Consider the following 18,991-nt stretch of genomic DNA (forward strand, 5'->3'; position numbering starts at 1 on the left):
TTGTGAGTGAGCTCGTCAAATATATTTATAGGACAACCAAAAGAAAAAAACCACAAAAATAGCCAAAGAGAACGAAGAATAAATGTATTTATAGCCTCCATCTTCCACACTCACATACATAACCATCACAACAACACGAGAACACCCAGAAAATACCTATTAATTCCAGCGAGATGGAGCAAGGGCAGTGAAATCGGCATCAAATAAATAAATCATGAAAAACAACAGTAAAACAATACTAAAACAATACTAAAACAAAAAAAAAACAATAAAAGAAAAAAATGATCAAAAATTAACTATGTTGTGCACATCCTCAATACTAAATGCACTATATTTGCAAGAAAGATCTGGAAAATTAGAACAAAAAAAAAAACCACACTAACTCTTATATTTTCAAAAAAAACGTAACTAAGAACTTCAAAAAATTAAAAAAAAAAAGAAGAAGAAAAGAAAAGAAGATGAAGAAGAAGAACTGAACATGAAAAAAAATAAAAAAGTTATATGTTGATGGAGAGAAATAGAGAGAACTTGAGGAAGTAGAGAGTGAAAAAAATGAAGAAGATGATGAATAGTAAGAGAGAATAATGGAGAAGAGAGATTAAAGTGAAAGAAATAAGTTTGAAATATTTTAGGTGACATATTTTTATCATCAATTTCAATTAAAAAATAATAAAAAAAAATATATGTCACTAAAGTGACAACACAAGTCACATCACACATTTATACCTTTAAAATATAATATAATTTTAATTAAAAGAAAATTAAAAAAAAAAAAAAATGAAAAACCCCCCACTGCACACGTTTTTTAAGATTATAATATATACTAGGTGAATGTACGTGCCGTGCCACGTATTGCTAGTTTTATTTAAGATTTTGGTCTTTTTAAGATTTTGAATGTATTTTATTTTTAAAGATTACAAATTTTTTGTTTGAAAAAATTAAATATTTATATTTGAAATATTATTTAATAATGTATTAAAAATAATATTAGTGTAATTATAAAATTGTAAATAAATTTATTATTGGAGTAGTAGATTATTCTATTCAGTTCTTTTTTTTAATATAGCATGTAATGTAAGTTTATATCTATAAATATTCTGTAAAGTGTTAATATTATATGAACATCTCCATTTATAAAGCTAAAAAGTGGGTCAATGACAGAAGTGGTATATCTGCAATCACACAAAGATAGAAGTGGTATTTCTGCTTCCTATAAGATAGAAGTGGTATTTCTGCTTCCTATGCTTATCCAGAGAAAACATTAGATAACGTGAGATTAACTTTAATATATAAATATTTTTCTTTTTTAAAAAATAAATAAAAAAAATATATTAATATTCTCCCAAGATAGGTTTGTTAGAGAGATATGTGGCTAAGATGTTTTTTTTAATTTAAAAAGAGATTATTAATATTTAAAAGATTGTTTAATTTTTTTGGGTTTAATTATTGGGTTTATTTGTTAACGGGAGATCAAACCTAATCGTTAAATTTAACAGAATATTCTTTTATTTTTAAGTATATTCTGTTAAACCAAGAATTGCCGTTAAATAGACACTTTTAATATATAAAGATATATATTTTATGTAAAGTTTGCAAATGTGCCAAAAAAAAAAATTGTTTAAAAAAAAAAACGTGGCAAAACCCTATCGTGACAAGTGGCAAGCATCAGCCCATTACATAATAAAGTTTGCAAGGCAGTAAACTGCCAAAAAAAAAAAAAACAGTATAAAAGTTGATTCCAGCGTGTAACAGTATAAAAGAAAGAAATTGGGAAAAATCAGTAATGGGTGTAAATTTCCCTTATAGAATCTAATTTTAATGCCAAACCCGATAACGAACAATAACATCCAACTTATTAACTTAAACGTTAGCTCATGATATGTAGAAAATATAAAGATGAGATTCACATGTAACTATACATAAGGATGACGAGCCAATTAAGTGAAGATCTATCTACAGTCGCACGATAACTACTTAATTTAGAGACCGAGTCTATGTTAATGTTGCCTAGTTAAAATGGACTATAAATCATTTCTTTTAACCCTTAAAGATAAATGGTATTTTTAAAAATTATTAAAAAAATATATATTTTTTAAAAGATATTTTTTTTATTTAGGTCCCTAAAATGAGTGGGTCCTAGACATGGGTCTAGCCCACCTATGCCTAGGACCGGCCCTACCGCTGCCCTACCTTCATAATTACTAGCTTTGTTAGTGACATACTCCACTTACTAGCTATATGTTCTTGTTGACTAACATATACTTGGTCTCTAGATTAAGTGTAGGCGTGTTAAAGAGATCCATTTAGTTGAATTGGGCTGGAGTTCCGATTCCAATACTTATTGGATCTAAAACATTCGGATACTTATTAGATCTCGGATCAAATCCGCTTTGCCCTGCCTAATTTTTTTCGGATCTCTGATCCGACCCAAATTCAATACATATAAAACATTAAATTCAAGACCTGGACTCGGACCTAGATCTGGACTCGGGCTTTGGACTCGGACCCTGACCTGGACCCAGACCCAAACTCGGACCCGAACCCGAACCTAGATTCGGAATCCGAACCCGGGACCCAGGCCCAAACCTTGATCCAACCCTGAGACCTTTACCCAAATCCCAGACCATAACCGGGATCCTAACCCGGACCCGAAACCGAGACTCGGACCCAGACCCTAGACCCAGACCTGACCCATAGTTGGTTTTGGGGTCGAGTTTATTGAACATATATTATAACTTTACACAATCTATTAATACAAGTCAATATCATAGTATTTGTAACGATATGGACAATAACAGAAATAACAGAATAGAGAGAAAGGAGAGAAACAGAGTTAAAAGAGAGATTGAAATAATTTATTGTATTAGTGTTGATTACAAAAAAAGGTATTTATATACAAACAGTTTGTAACAGTAATGTTAACGTAGATTTTTGTTAACAAAACATTAATGAGCCTTTTCGTAATAATAAATATATTACAGATAATATGAAATTAATAACACCAGACATTTTTACGTGGTTTTGCAGTTAAAATCTGCATACTCCATGAGTCTTTCTTATTAATGGTATTTTGAGTACAGAATACAATATAAAATTAATAATATTCTTCTCTAAAAAATTCTTCGTCCCTTTTTCTGTGGAATCTGTCTCTATTTATAGGAATATAGGTTGGCAATTATTTTCTTGGGATCAGTTTAAAAATGTAATTGTTCATGAAACAGGAACAATTCCCACGTTTTGTTTAATTGCATGTGGGATAATATTTGATAACTGCACTGCCTTTTGTTCTTATCCTTTTCGATGATTAATGCTGATTTGGACGATTGTATCTCGCTTAACATGAGTTATCTCCCTTGTCCATCGTGATGTGGAAAAAATGCTAAGTGTGAGCAGATAGTTTGCCTCATTATGTCTCTTTATTTGAGTTATGATCGTGAAGTGTCGTCTCGCTATATGTAATTCGAGGTTACCATGTATGTTTGTATTTATTCTACGAATAAATAAATATCTTCTTTGACTATGTACTCCAAGGCAGGCGCGTGTCTCGTTAATATCAGTTTTAATAATTTTTTATCCTTATCTCGCTTAATACTATATAGTCAGCGAGTTGTTAATATTTTCTATTAAACTTTTATAACGAGTTATTTTATTTTTCTTTTAATGATATAACTTTATTATATCAGGTGGTTCATATTCCACCGCAGGACACGTGTCAACTTCTGAATTGCAGCTGGATTTTGGGTATAACAAGTAAAATCAACACCTAACTAACACATGGATAACTAACTAACATGTTAGTATCCTTGACAACCCCTTCAAACTAAGTGTAGCTTTGGAAACTACACAGAGACCACAGATCATTCAGCCACAGACCATTCCTTATTCATCAAGCATTTTGATGGCAATTTTATTTTCCTACTGGTTTACTGGTTTATGTGGATGATTTCATCCTGGCCAGCAACAACTTGGATGAACTTGAAGCATTAAAAGTCATAATGCATGCTCAATTTCAGCTAAATGACTTGGGGAAATTAAGGTATTTCTTGGGGTTGGAAGTTGTAAGATTAGATAAAGGAATCTTTGTTTCCCAAAGACCTTCTGCACTACAAGTGTTAGAAGACCTTGGATACCTAGGAAGTAAGCCTATGATTACACCAATGGAAGCCAATCTCAAACTTGGCCAAGATGAGAAAGAAAAACTGGCTGATCAAACACTGTATAGAAGGATTGTTGGAAAACTTTAGTACCTAACAATCACTAGAGCAGATATTTCATACTCAATGAATAAGCTGACTCAGTTTCTATCCACACCTCTAGTCACACATATGCATGCAACTCAAAGGGTTCTACAGTATGTCAAGAGTTGCCCTTGGCAAGGAATCTTTTTTGTTGCAAACACAAAAGTTAAATTACATGCCTACACTGACTCAGATTGGGCAGCATGCCCAGATACAAGGAGATCGACCATTGGTTTCTGTATTTTTGTTGGATCTGTTGGAATTTATTTTACCAGGATCTTAGATCTACTCATAAGTATGTTGATTAACACCCTAAATATGAACTTTCTAAAACGATGAAATAAACACGTATAAAGTTTAAGAAACCTTACATTGGGTGCAGCGGAACATAATGACTCCTTCCGTTCAGATATCTAGCCCTTGATTCCTTTCTGTAGCAGAGCATTATCAATATCTGAACCTGGATCTCTTTCTCTGAATCTTTGATGCTGAAACTCCTTTTTGCTGATAGTCTTTCTTCACGATCTTCCTCACTATGATTGAGGTATCACTTGCTGTGTGTGGGCACTACTCATACACTAAGTATTTCGAAATCTCAATGAGGAAGAGAGAGAGAGTGGGTTCGGCCAAAGATAGGGAGAGAGAAGGCTCAGGTTTTTCTGAATCAGAAGTGTCAGAAGAAAAGTGTAATTTTCCTGAAGCCTTCACTATCTATTTATAACATTCCACTAGGGTTATGTTTGAATTATTTGGCATTAAAATAATGAAAATATCAGAGGTAAATTCCTATAAAAGTGGCCGGTCCTATACTAGTGGATTTGGGCCTCACTTTTTGCAATTTTACAGTTTTATCTTTTCTGCATCTGATTTTCTCAAAAACGCCAATTTTCTAATTCAACCATTTAAATGCCAATTCTAACTATTTAATAACTACAAATAATTATTAAATAATATTGTCATTTATCATATTTATTAATTGAACCATACAAAGTATCATAATTAACAAATATACCCCTAAAACTCTTTCTTTACAATTTTGCCCTTACTTAGTGAAAAATTCACAAATAGACATAGTCTAAATTGAGAATTATAATTGATTAATCAAAACCAATTACATGAGTCTTACAAGCAATATTATCTCAACTAGTGCGGGGACCATGGGTCTATATAACCGAGCTTCCAATAAGTAGATCAAGAATTTAACACTAAAATTCACTAACTTATTAATTCTTCGTTGAATCCACGCATATAACTTAGAATTGGACTCTCAGTATATAGAATGCTCTATATGTTCCACCATATAGACGCATCATTAGTTATCCATTGTTATAATTCTAATTTGATCAATGATCCTCTATATGAATGATCTACACTGTAAAGGGATTAGATTACCGTTACACCCTACAATGTATTTATTCCTTAAAACACTTGACCCCGTATAAATGATATTTCAGTTTATGTGAAATGAGTACTCCACCATTTATGTTCGTTTGGTCAAGCTCGAAGGAGATCATCCTTTGCTTACTATTCGCCAGATAGAAGCTATAGATTCCATGTTTATGCTAGCGCTCCCACTCAATTGCACTACCGTGTTCCCAAAATGTACGTATCACCCTAACCTAAAAGTAGGCTTAACTAACAAATCAAAGAACACGAATAGCCTTTCAAGATTGAGCCTAATCATAACAGGATTAAGAACATTTGATCTAGGATCAACTAGGCGATATTTACTTGAATAGATATTACGGTAAGTTTAATAAATCTAAGTCAAAGTTCAATATCGGTCCCTTCCGATGCATACTCCATGCATCCAACCTGAGCTTTACTTTAACCAATGCTCTGAAAAGAACATAACACTTCTCCAAATGCAAGTAAACTCTGTTGTAGATTATCATATCAGTAAAACCCTATGTCTGATAAATCTAGGAAACTTTATTCACATAGTCATGTTTGCTTTCCAATGTGTTGACGACACAATAAACAGGATCAAGTACGTGAAAAGGATTTCAGATGAATTTATACATTATGTACATATAATCATGAAATAAATCATGTGAACCATGCAGCATTAAATGTTATTTCTGATCTATATTAATAAGTAAATCTGATTATATTGAAATGAGTTTTATTTAGGGCATAAAACCCAACAAACTCTCACTTGCACTAATATAAAACAAAAAGTGCGTTTCAAATAATCTCAACACCTTGATATACAAATCAAGTGTAGTAGTAGTAAACTCCTCGTAATAGGATCTGAAAGGTTGAATTAACCACAACCTTTTCTCCACCATTACTCTTCCTTAATCACAAAATTATTTATAATGTGAAATTCCTCTCTATATGTCTACTCTCTTGGGATACTGGATTCTATACCTTTGGCAACTACTTTTGGTTGATAGGGAAATAACACTAGTAGTTTAGGCAATTTGGAATGGTGCCAAAAATGTATAGAACTTTCCTTAGACTGAATAAGTACCTTTCCTGTAACTTTAACATTCAGTCCCTTCCTGGTAGACCTAGAGACTTCAGATATGTTTTTACACTTCTCCAAAATCACTATTCCACCCCCAGAGTAACCACCATCTTATCAGAAAGATTTTCTAGCACAAAGGCAAATTTCGAAATCTGATGTGGTGTAGTCTAAGAGTTTTAAACACACTCTTATAGACTAACATATAGTTCCTCTTCTTAATCTTAAGATTTACTTGATTGTCTTCCAATGTTCTTCTCCTAAATTAATCTGATACCTACTCATTACTCCCACTCAACAGCAGGTGTCTGGTCTAAGGCATACTAAAGCATGTCTAAGACCTCTCACTGTTGATTTAAGAAATTCTTTCATGGCTTTATCTTTTCTGAAATAGTTTAGACTTTTCCTTAGATAAATAAAATCTTTGCCTAAGAAGTTGTGAAGCTTCTATAGATTGCCATTTGAAAGAAAATGCTTCAGCATCTTACTAAAGTAAGTTGCTTGCATTAGAGTAAGTAATTACCAGGTATACCATAAGCCATAGGTTTAGATAAACTCAAACCTATAATACTAGGAACAGGAAGTTTGTTAAGTCGATATAATAGACTTATTAACTAAAATTTCCTTTTATGTCCTTGTAATAGAAAACTTTAGGTTATTCCATGTGAATGGATTAAACCATAGTTCTATTGGCTTTTCTTCTTAGTTTCTTATCTTGACAATCCATTACTTGTTTAAACTCACAATAGATTTTAATCACTAGTGTCTCCCAAGTTATAAGAAGGTGAGTTCCTAGAAACTCTCCCACTACGACAAGGTACCGTGAATTATGTCTAAGAAAACTAAATGGTATTGATCTCTTCGGTTGTGACAAGACAACAGAGGCAGTGAGATCATCATATGTCAAATAAGATGATAGAACACTTTTGGAATCAAGAAAAAAAATATCTCCTTTATTTGCTACTTTATTTTCAGACTTAGTCATTTTCTTAGAAAATTAGTATTTGTTTAAACAAACACTTTCTTATCTATTGACTATGGGATGATCCACCCCTAATCACTTAGAATAGCTAACAAACCAAGGTTAATAGTTCTAGCTTTTCTTAAGATTTTGATTAGGTCATCCATGAATCTAGTAATGATTTACATTAAGTATACAACCATTACATCATTCTAAAATTGTATTACCATGGAAGGAATTAGGCAATGACCAGTAACTAATCATCAATATGCAACTCGAAATTTCTGGGGAGGTAAGTTTGGATATAATTCAAAAATTAATCTAATGATCTTTGAACTGCATATCTACTAACTATTTCTCCACCCCTATCAGTTCGCAAGATCTTTAACCACTTACCTTAATGGTGTTTAACAATTGCTAAAAGTTAATGAAATTTTTTAAACATTTCAAATTTCTTTGCATAAGGTATAATCTAGAGTTATCGTTTTAAGAATACAACGAAAAACTCATATCCACCCTTGAATGTGCATCCATCTGCGAATGAGATGAACTACTTTCAGTGGATATAGGCATATTAACTCTTTGCAGAGATTGATCTTGTCAAATCCACTATGAACAAGATACAAATGCCATAGATTAAAAAAAAAGGGTAGTGTCTTTTGATGACTTAGGTTTAGTTACATCAAAGAATTCTTAGAATAGTGCAAGTGGATTCTGGTCACAGAATACCTAACTCATATTCCATACAGTTTGAATCCATTAATAGAAGATGGATATTAAACACTTGAGAAAGTGTAACTGTATTGTATTCTGGAATTAGAAATATAAGAAAATTTCTGTTTGGAATCTAAAATTAAAGTCAAAGACTTGAATTTATACCAAATATTATAAGTAATTCTATCTTGGACCACCACTACTAATTTAACTCTAAGTCAGATTTGCCCATACAAGTAGGAGATTTCTAAGATTGAGGATTTATATCAATTGGGAATAGAATTTCGGGATTATAATCATATGCGTCATTTAATTTCTTAAGAGAAAATATAGAATGACATGAAATGATTTATAGACCATTCATCCAATGATATATTATTGAGCTAATTCGAAATGAATAAGCTAAGAGGAATTAGGATAATTTCGTTTATAAATAAGAATCCAACGATGCTTCGATTAGCGAATGTCAAAGTAATCTTATTTATACAATCTTCTTGTTTCATATCGTAAAAATACTAGTCTAAGGTGTCATCAATTGATGAACAGCTAGATGTCGTATATACAATATTTATCTTTCGAGATCTAACACTATTATGTATGTCTAATGGTGAAAATCCACTAGGGATTTATCTCATTAGAAAAACAAACATGTTAGACCAACAATGAAGATTCGAAATTAAACTACAATTTAATAACAGAAAATAACATGGTTCAATATAAATTCATACACAATTCAGAAATTATTAAACATATAGCAAGTAGGAATGACAAGTGAAAATACTAAAACATACAATCCTAAATAATTTCCAAGGTTTCCAACAAACTGATACAGTGTCCCGGTAGGCGAGAGTCAAAGTATCATTTATTGAATAGAGTTGTCAGCTCATCTAAAATAGAAACCATTTTAGCAACCTTTTATTCGATCAAAATAAGAATCCAACGTTGTCCCGGTAGGCGAGAGTCAAGGTTATTCTCATTTTATGAGCTTCGACCATTGTTTCATGTTTTATAAGTTTATCTCTAAGTAGTCACCGTAGGAGAGAGTCTAATAGAGACGAAAACTTACAAAACACTTATCAAAGGAGATCTTACGGTGTTAAGTGCGTTCAACGAATAACCATCCATAGGGGGACGAAGTCTAGCGTCTCGAGGTTATATTAAAAACATTTAACTATTGTAAGACCAACAATGGAGATCGAATATCTTAATAATAATAAAGCTCATTATTTAACGTGAGTTGTATTTTCTTTGATTCTCTTTATTTAATCTATTTATTTTAAATATATATTTATTTAATTAAAATTTCCAATTTAGAATGAAAAATTCTAAATATAAATTTTAATTTAATATTTATAAATTTTACTTAGATGGATATGAAAATAACATGAATTATTTCCATCTTAGTAATAATTTCCAATAAATATTTAGAAAAATATTCAATTTAAGTTGTTACAAAATTAATTTAAATTAATTTACAACTCAATTTTTATTTTCTATAAATATATATTGCATTTCGAAAAATTAAAGTATTTAAGAATACAATCTTCGAAAAATGCATGTTAAAATAAAAAATAAATCCTGGAAAAATTATTTTAATTTGATGTTGGCCCAAAATTAATTAATAAAATTAATTTACAACAAAAAATATAATTTTTCTATTTAATTAAATATATATAAGAAAAATTTCAAATATTTAAGTATGATGATGAAAATCAACTTAAATATTAATTTTCTATTTAATTAAATACACTAGAAAAATACTTCAAGCAAAAATATCACCTATCTAGATTTTCCTTTGACTAATTAATTAAATTTCTAATAAAATATATTTTACTTCATTTATTTTAATTTAATCAATAAATGAAAAAAAATCATTGATTTAAGTTGGTCAAAAATTAAAATAAATAATTTACAACTTTAATCTATTTTTCAAATAAAATTCGAAATTCCAGCATTTAAGAAATGCAATTTCGAAATTTGATTAATAAAATAAAGAAAAAATATATTTTGAAAATTATTTAAATTTAGTTGAAAAAATAAATTTCAACTAAAAATAATTTTCTATTTAATTAAGTGTCATGAAAAAGAAATATTTAAGTATCATGATGAAAATCAACTTAGATATTTAATTTTCAAATTAATTAAATGTATTAAATTCAAGAAATAAATAATTAAGTGTAGAGAAGGCTTAATTATTAATCTCTAGTTTAATACTAGGAAAATTATACTTAAAATAAATTGTACCAAAATTAATTATTTAAATAATTATTTTCACAATGTACAATATTTTCCTATTTAATATTAGAAATAATAAGTAGTCTAGAAATAACTATCTAGAAAATATCTTATTTGACTAAGTATCTTTTCCTCAAAATTAAAAAAATATCTAATTTAAGTTGTATTAAAAAAATAGAACTTAAATAATTTCAAATTTAAATTTAATTAAATATCAAAAATTAAGTTGTAACCACTTAATTTAAAAATATTCCATTTTAAGTTAATATTCGAAAAGATATTAACTTAAAAAATATCTAAAATATTCAATTTTAAGTTAATATTCGAAAAGATATTAACTTAAAAAATATTTAAAGAATCTTAATAACCAATGCCTAAAATTCCTCAACTTAATTTTGAAATTTTAAATCCAAAAGATATTCAAATTTAAGCTGGTTAGTTATAGATAACTAAATATCAACTTAAATAGGAATATTTAATGAAAAATTTAAATTACGCTTCATAAAGAATCTAGATGGTTATAATTCTATATTTAATTAAATACAAGAAAATACATATAGTTTAGCTTAGAATATAAAATTCTTTAAACTATGGTTTTCTTAAATTAATTTCAAAATAAATGAAATTAATTATGTTGCTAATCAATTTTATTTAGGTTAAACTAGTGTAATTAACCTAGTACAGTCATTCAAATCAGGAAAATGAGCCTTCACAATTGGGGTGGTTTATGTGAGGGGGTGCTGGGTTCAGTATGTCGTACCCACTACTATGGCTCCCAACTCTCACACAAGGCCCAAAAGAGAGGAATTTAACCTTAAAATGAACAACTGTTATTAATTGAATAGGCCCAAAAACTAAATGGGCCTAAATAAAATCTATCAAGAACTATGATATTTTATTTAGCAACAACAACCTATATGCATCTATAATGAGATTAAACACATAGGCTCACACAGGCACACTTTGGATGGGTCCTATCATGTTGCTAGGTCATACACAGATGAAATAAGATTGTAAATATACCTGTTACAAATTATTATCTTGACCAAGGGAGCCATCAGATCATTAGATCTGGCAAAAGGTAACCGTGGCTATTTGCAATCAAGTAATAATAGGTTTTGAAAACTTACACACAAGCTAAAACACATACTCCTGCAACAAGGTTAGTTGGATAGTTGGATGTAGGATTTATTTAATTTTAAATTAAATAATTAATTTCGAAAATAATTAATTAAATAAAAAATAATTTTCAAAAATTTAAAAAAAATTTGAAAATTTGAAATTTAAAAAAAAAAAATTAAATTAAACCTACAATTTTGAAAAATTAGGTTTCAACCAACCTAAATATCATTTCAAAATTTGCTAACTACTTTTAAAAATTAAATGTTATTTTATAAATAAAAATTAAATAAGAAATTAAAAAAGATAAATGAATATCTTTTTCAGATTTTAAATGTAATTTAAATAAATAAAATAACAAAATTTAAAAGTTAGCAAAATATCTTACATCTTTTTAAAATTACATGATTATAGTTATCTTATTTTAAATTTTAAATAAGGTCAAATTATTTAAAAAAAAATTTAAAATATTTAAAATCTGACCTTAAATTTAAAAATAAGATAAGATATAATCACATTTAAAAATAAGATAGATTATTAAGCAAAAAAGATAGATACTAACTATTTTTAAATTCAAATTACACTAATATCTTGAATTAAATTTAAAAAATATTAAATTAATTCATAATGATAATTAGAATTGAATTAGGAATAGTAATAGTATAAATACAGAACTACACAAAAAATCGGAAGTTAATTCCATGAAAAAGCATGAAAAATCGAAGAAAAACGAAAATATTGCGAGCTGTACAGACAGTTTTCGCGATCGCAGGAAAATTTCAGCACAACTCCGATTTTTTCGAATCTCAAAAAATCATAACTAATTCAAATTAAATCGAAATTGAGTTCTGTAAAAAAGTAACTTGCTTAATTGTTTCCATACTATCCAATAAAAATAATTCCAGAAACAGATATTCAAATATTTTTAACGAAAATTCACAAACACCAATTAATCATCAAATAACACTCAATACAACATGATACCATCCAAAAACAAACAAACAATCGTTTTAAAGTCCAAATTTCTTGCAAGTAAATGAATTACCATGGCTCTGAGGCCAGTTGTTGGAATTTATTTTACCAGGATCTTAGATCTACTCACAAGTATGTTGATTAACACCCTAAATATGAACTTTCTAAAACGATGAAATAAACACGTATAAAGTTTAAGAAACCTTACATTGGGTGCAGCGGAACATAATGACTCCTTCCGTTCAGATATCTAGCCCTTGATTCCTTTCTGTAGCAAAGCATTATCAATATCTGAACCTGGATCTCTTTCTCTGAATCTTTGATGCTGAAACTCCTTTTTGCTGATAGTCTTTCTTCACGATCTTCCTCACTATGATTGAGGTATCACTTGCTCTGTGTGGGCACTACTCATACACTAAGTATTTCGAAATCTCAATGAGGAAGAGAGAGAGAGTGGGTTCGGCCAAAGATAGGGAGAGAGAAGGCTCAGGTTTTTCTGAATCAGAAGTGTCAGAAGAAAAGTGTAATTTTCCTGAAGCCTTCACTATCTATTTATAACATTCCACTAGGGTTATGTTTGAATTATTTGGCATTAAAATAATAAAAATATCAGAGGTAAATTCCTATAAAAGTGGCCGGCCCTATACTAGTGGATTTGGGCCTCACTTTTTGCAATTTTGCAGTTTTATCTTTTCTGCATCTGATTTTCTCAAAAACGCCAATTTTCTAATTCAACCATTTAAATGCCAATTCTAACTATTTAAAAACTATAAATAATTATTAAATAATATTGTCATTTATCATATTTATTAATTGAACCATACAAAGTATCATAATTAACAAATATACCCCTAAAACTCTTTCTTTACAATTTTGCCCTTACTTAGTGAAAAATTCACAAATAGACATAGTCTAAATTGAGAATTATAATTGATTAATCAAAACCAATTACATGAGTCTTACAAGCAATATTATCTCAACTAGTGCGGGGACCATGGGTCTATATAACCGAGCTTCCAATAAGTAGATCAAGAATTGAACACTAAAATTCACTAACTTATTAATTCTTCGTTGAATCCACGCATAGAACTTAGAATTGGACTCTCAGTATATAGAATGCTCTATATGTTCCACCATATAGACGCATCATTAGTTATCCATTGTTATAATCCTAATTTGATCAATGATTCTCTATATGAATGATCTACACTGTAAAGGGATTATATTACCGTTACACCCTACAATGTATTTATTCCTTAAAACACTTGACCCCGTATAAATGATATTTCAGCTTATGTGAAATGAGTACTCCACCATTTATGTTCGTTTGGTCAAGCTCGAAGGAGATCATCCTTTGCTTACTATTCGCCAGATAGAAGCTATAGATTCCATGTTTATGCTAGCGCTCCCACTCAATTGCACTACCGTGTTCCCAAAATGTAAGTATCACCCTGACCTAAAAGTAGGCTTAACTAACAAATCAAAGAACACGAATAGCCTTTCAAGATTGAGCCTAATCATAACAGGATTAAGAACATTTGATCTAGGATCAACTAGGCGATATTGACTTGAATAGATATTACGGTAAGTTTAATAAATCTAAGTCAAAGTTCAATATCGGTCCCTTCCGATGCATACTCCATGCATCCAACCTGAGCTTTACTTTAACCAATGCTCTGGAAAGAACATAGCACTTCTCCAAATGCAAGTAAACTCTGTTGTAGATTATCATATCAGTAAAACCCTATGTTTGATAAATCTAGGAAACTTTATTCACATTGTCATGTTTACTTTCCAATGTGTTGACGGCACAATAAACAGGATCAAGTACGTGAAAAGGGTTTCAGATGAATTTATACATTATGTACATATAATCATGAAATAAATCATGTGAACCATGCAACATTAAATGTTATTTCTGATCTATATTAATAAGTAAATCTGATTATATTGAAATGAGTTTTATTTAGGGCATAAAACCCAAGAGGATCATCCATCTGTTAGCCTAAGATATGTTTCCAAGGAGGGGGGTGAATTGGAAATTTAAACTAATTTCGGTAAATTAAAACTTTTAACACAAAATTAAGCAATTAGTCACTTAATCAAATAAAAGCAAGTAATATTGCAAGCAATATATTATGACAAATAATCAAACTTGTAAAGTAAAGAGTTTAAGGATTAGAAATTGCAAACTCTCAATTTTTACAATGTTCGGTAGAGCTATGACACCTACGTCCTTGGTCTTCAAAGCTATGGACCTAGCTTTGACTTCCAATATCGAGCGAAGTTAATGGGCTTGACTAACCCTTACAACCGGGAAATTTTCACCAAGGTATTTCTAAACCTCTTACAATAGTTTCGCACCCCCGAGGACTATTAACCTCTTTCTCGGATTGTTGAAGTGCCAATCTCACTATAACCAGATTGTTTACAATACCGGTGCCAACCTCACCTCAATCACAATATGAAAATGTGTTTGATATTACAAGCGAAATCACTCTAGAAATATGATGATACAATGGAAACCTAGAGTGAAAAGTAAGCACACTCAAGATGAATAAACACAAATTTTGGCTCAAAGTGTGTGAAAAGTGTTTGTTGGATTTCAAACTTGGAAGCTCATTAATATCACTTAGGTAGGTTAGGTATTTGATATAAATGCTCAACAAACTTACTTTTTGAGAGAAAAATCGAGTTTATATAGTGTTCAAGAGAAAAATAGTCGTTAGCGCGCTTCCCGAGACAAAGTCAGCCGTGAACTGGAATTCCATATGGGAATCGGAATTTCGGATTGATGACAACCAAAATTCCGGATTCCAACAAGAATTCCGGATGGCTAACACAGAGGGAAAAATGACATTTTTCGGGACTAAAATGCGCATAACTTCTTACTTGATTATCCGATTTTAAAAATTCCAACTTTGTTCTCTTAGTTAAATAAAATGTGATTTAGAAATTCAATCAAAATTTTTTTTGAACTATTGTGTGAGAAAACTTGTTGCACAAGTTAGTGAATGGGCCAAAATTTAAATTTATAAAACTTAGTGTGCTATGCAAATCACTTTAACAAGACTAAAGTAAATTTATACCATTTGATTTTGAGTAGTCTTGATGTAGATGAGCCTCCTAGCTTGATTTGCATGTTTTTGATCCCATGTTGACTTTTCCTGAGAGTTAACTTTTGACTTTGACTTTGACTTTGACTTTCGGGTTGACTTTTGACTTTGGGCTTTTGAAGACCTCTTTTGAATAGGGTCTTGAGTTGTTGATCCCTTGAAGAATATTTTTGCTCTTGATAAGCTTGTTGAATCCATTTTGGGTTGCTTTCAAAAGTTTGGTAAAAATACCAATTTATCATGAAAGATTTATTTTATCTTTTAATTTTGTTACAAAATCAACAAATCATTAGTAACAAATAATAATCAAATATTTGTTAATCATCAAAACAAGGAGACCTATAAGTTTGAGTTAACACCATCATCTCATGGAAGAGCAAGAAGTAACACAGCATTTCAAGGTCTTCTGCAGAAGCAGAATACAGAGCAATGGCTAACACCACTTATGAAGTGGTTTGGCTTCTTTCTGTTTTGAAGGAATTGAAGTTGAACATGAAGGGCCTGCACTGTTATATTGAGATAACAAATCTGCTCAGCACATAGCAGCCAATCTAGTGTTTCACGAGAGAACCAAATACATAAAAATTGACTGTCATTTGGTCAGAGAAAAGGTACAACAAGGCATCATCAAGACATTTCATGTTTTTACAAAAGATCAAATTGCTGATATCATAACTAAGCCATTCTTTCCTAATCAATTCAACACTTTCAAACACAAGATGAGATTGAAAGACATTTACAGTCCGTCTCCATTTTGAGGGGGAGTATTAAACTTGATTAGTGCATTGATTAGTAAGATAGAAAGCTAGTTAGCTAAGAGGTTAGCTCAATCACGATTAGTTAGTTTGTTAGTGTGTTTCTCTTGTAATCTTAGCTGCTATAAGTAGTTGATCAATACTTTGTAACACTTAGATTTGATGATAGACAATTCTGTTAATTCCTTTCTCTCTTTCTCTCTTTCTTTCCTACTCTGTTTCAAGCTCATTCGAGCTAATATTTAGTCACAAAAAATTTATGTTGTGACTAAAATATTGTCACAAAAGGTGTTTTTTTTTTTTTTGTAGTGTACTGAATCATACTCCATAGACTTTGATATCTACCAAATCATGTCACCACAAAAAACTGCTACTTTTAGTGACAACTTTTTAGTCACAATATAAATTTGTTGTGACTAAATGTGACTTTTAATCACAACAAAAAAATATTTGTGATTAAAACATACTATTTAGACACAAGTTGTCACTGATTTAGTTTTAGTCATAACAAGTATTGTGACTAAAAATACATTTAGTCACAACGAATTATAATTGTTGTGACTATATACCTTTAGTCACGGTTCTTTTAGTCACAACATAAGAATAATAATTTATAATTAGCCACAACTTTTTTACATTTAGTCACAAATTTTGTTGTGACTAAAAGTAAAATTTTTTGTAATGTGTCCCTCCAACTTTGACATATACCAAATCAAGTCCCCTAAATTTTCATCCATGTTAGATTTTCCTTATTAAAATTGGAAAATAATCTTAAATCCAACAATCTCAATAAGTTAGAAGGATTTTTAACGACCTTGAAAATTCAAAAAATATAATTTATTACATATTAAAATTCAAGGTTTTTATAAATTGCAATTAAGGCGTATGGTGCTCTGCTCCTCCTCCCATGGTGAAGAAGAGGAAAGGTGCGTCGAAGCCTAGTGCTGCCAGCAAGGAAGTCGTGAGAGCGAGCCCTGAGCTGCCCTCAATCCAAGATGATGCTTCGGAGGTTTTCTTGGACCCGTGCGATGTACTGGAACCGGAGAAGGAGTTCGTTGCAGAAGAGATTAAGTCGACTCCTAAACCGACTTGGGCGGACGATACGGCGGAGATGGATTATCAAGCTTCGGCTCAGTTTACTTGGAGCAAATTCAATTTGAATCAGGTGAAATCTCCATCCTCTCAACTCTCTTTTACTGAACCGATTAAAATTGGGGATCAGGTAGTTGCAAATATTGATTTGGATGAAGTAGCGGTAGAAGCCTCATTCTGGAAATCTTCGATTATCTGTATTGTATTAGGGACCAACCCACCTTTTAGAGTGTTTGAGGGTTTTATCAAGAGAATATGGGGGAACTTGGGAGTGGAAAGGATAGTGAGAATGCACTCAGGGTTCACTCTAGTTAGTTTCAAGGATGAAGCTACTAGGAATGTTATTCTTGAGACTGGGGTCATCCAATTTGATAGGAAACCTGTGATTTTGAGGCCTTGGACGGAGGATATGGACACAGCTCGGATGGTCAAATCGGTCCCTGTTTGGGTGAGGTTAAATGGCCTGGGGTTACAATATTGGGGGAAGAAGAGTTTGAGTGCCCTTGTTAGTACTATAGGGAAACCGATTATGGCGGATAAGGTAACTCTTGAGAGGTCTATGATCAAGTACGCCAGAGTGTTGGTGGATGTTGAGATTAAAGAAGAACTTCCGAGAACTATAGCCTTTGTCAATGAGAAGAAACAATTAATAGAACAGCCTATTGAATTTGAGTGGCTTCCAACCAAGTGTACGGCTTGCGATATGCTTGGACACTCAATCGCTAACTGTAACAAAGGGAAGCCTGCTATGTGGAAGAAAAACAAGCAAGGGGATACGCGACCTGCTGTCGAGAATGTTGCTGGAAAACTGGAGACTGTCTTTGAGAAAGGGAATGGTGTTACGAAACCAGCAGAGAGCAATACTGAAACTCAAAATACTGTTCTACAGGCCAGGAACGAGTCTGCTGATGTTAGTAATTTAGAGGATCGGGGGACCATTTCTGAGGGTACAGGGGCTGTTAAAAATGCTTCTTTACCTGCAAGTAATGAACAATGGTTAACACCTAAGAGGAAAGGTTCAAAGCATGTCACTAGGCTGCAACGAGAAGTTATGACCAGCAACGAATATAAGGCTTTAGAGGATGCAGAGGGAGTGTTGGTTACTGATCTTAGACTCCTTTCTAATGGATAGTCTCAATCTTCTAGGTTGGAATGTTAGGGGGCTGAATAATGTTGAGAAGCAGCGAGAGGTTTTTGATCTTTGTAAGATAAATAAGGTGGGTTTTGGGGCTCTTTTTGAGACTAAAATTCATCATGATAGAGTTAGTAAGCTCATGGAAAATAATCCGAACTGGAAGATTTATTCTAGTCAGGAGACT

This window comes from Cannabis sativa, chromosome X (assembly GCF_029168945.1).
Source record: "Cannabis sativa cultivar Pink pepper isolate KNU-18-1 chromosome X, ASM2916894v1, whole genome shotgun sequence".
In the NCBI taxonomy this organism is placed as follows: Eukaryota; Viridiplantae; Streptophyta; class Magnoliopsida; order Rosales; family Cannabaceae; genus Cannabis; species Cannabis sativa.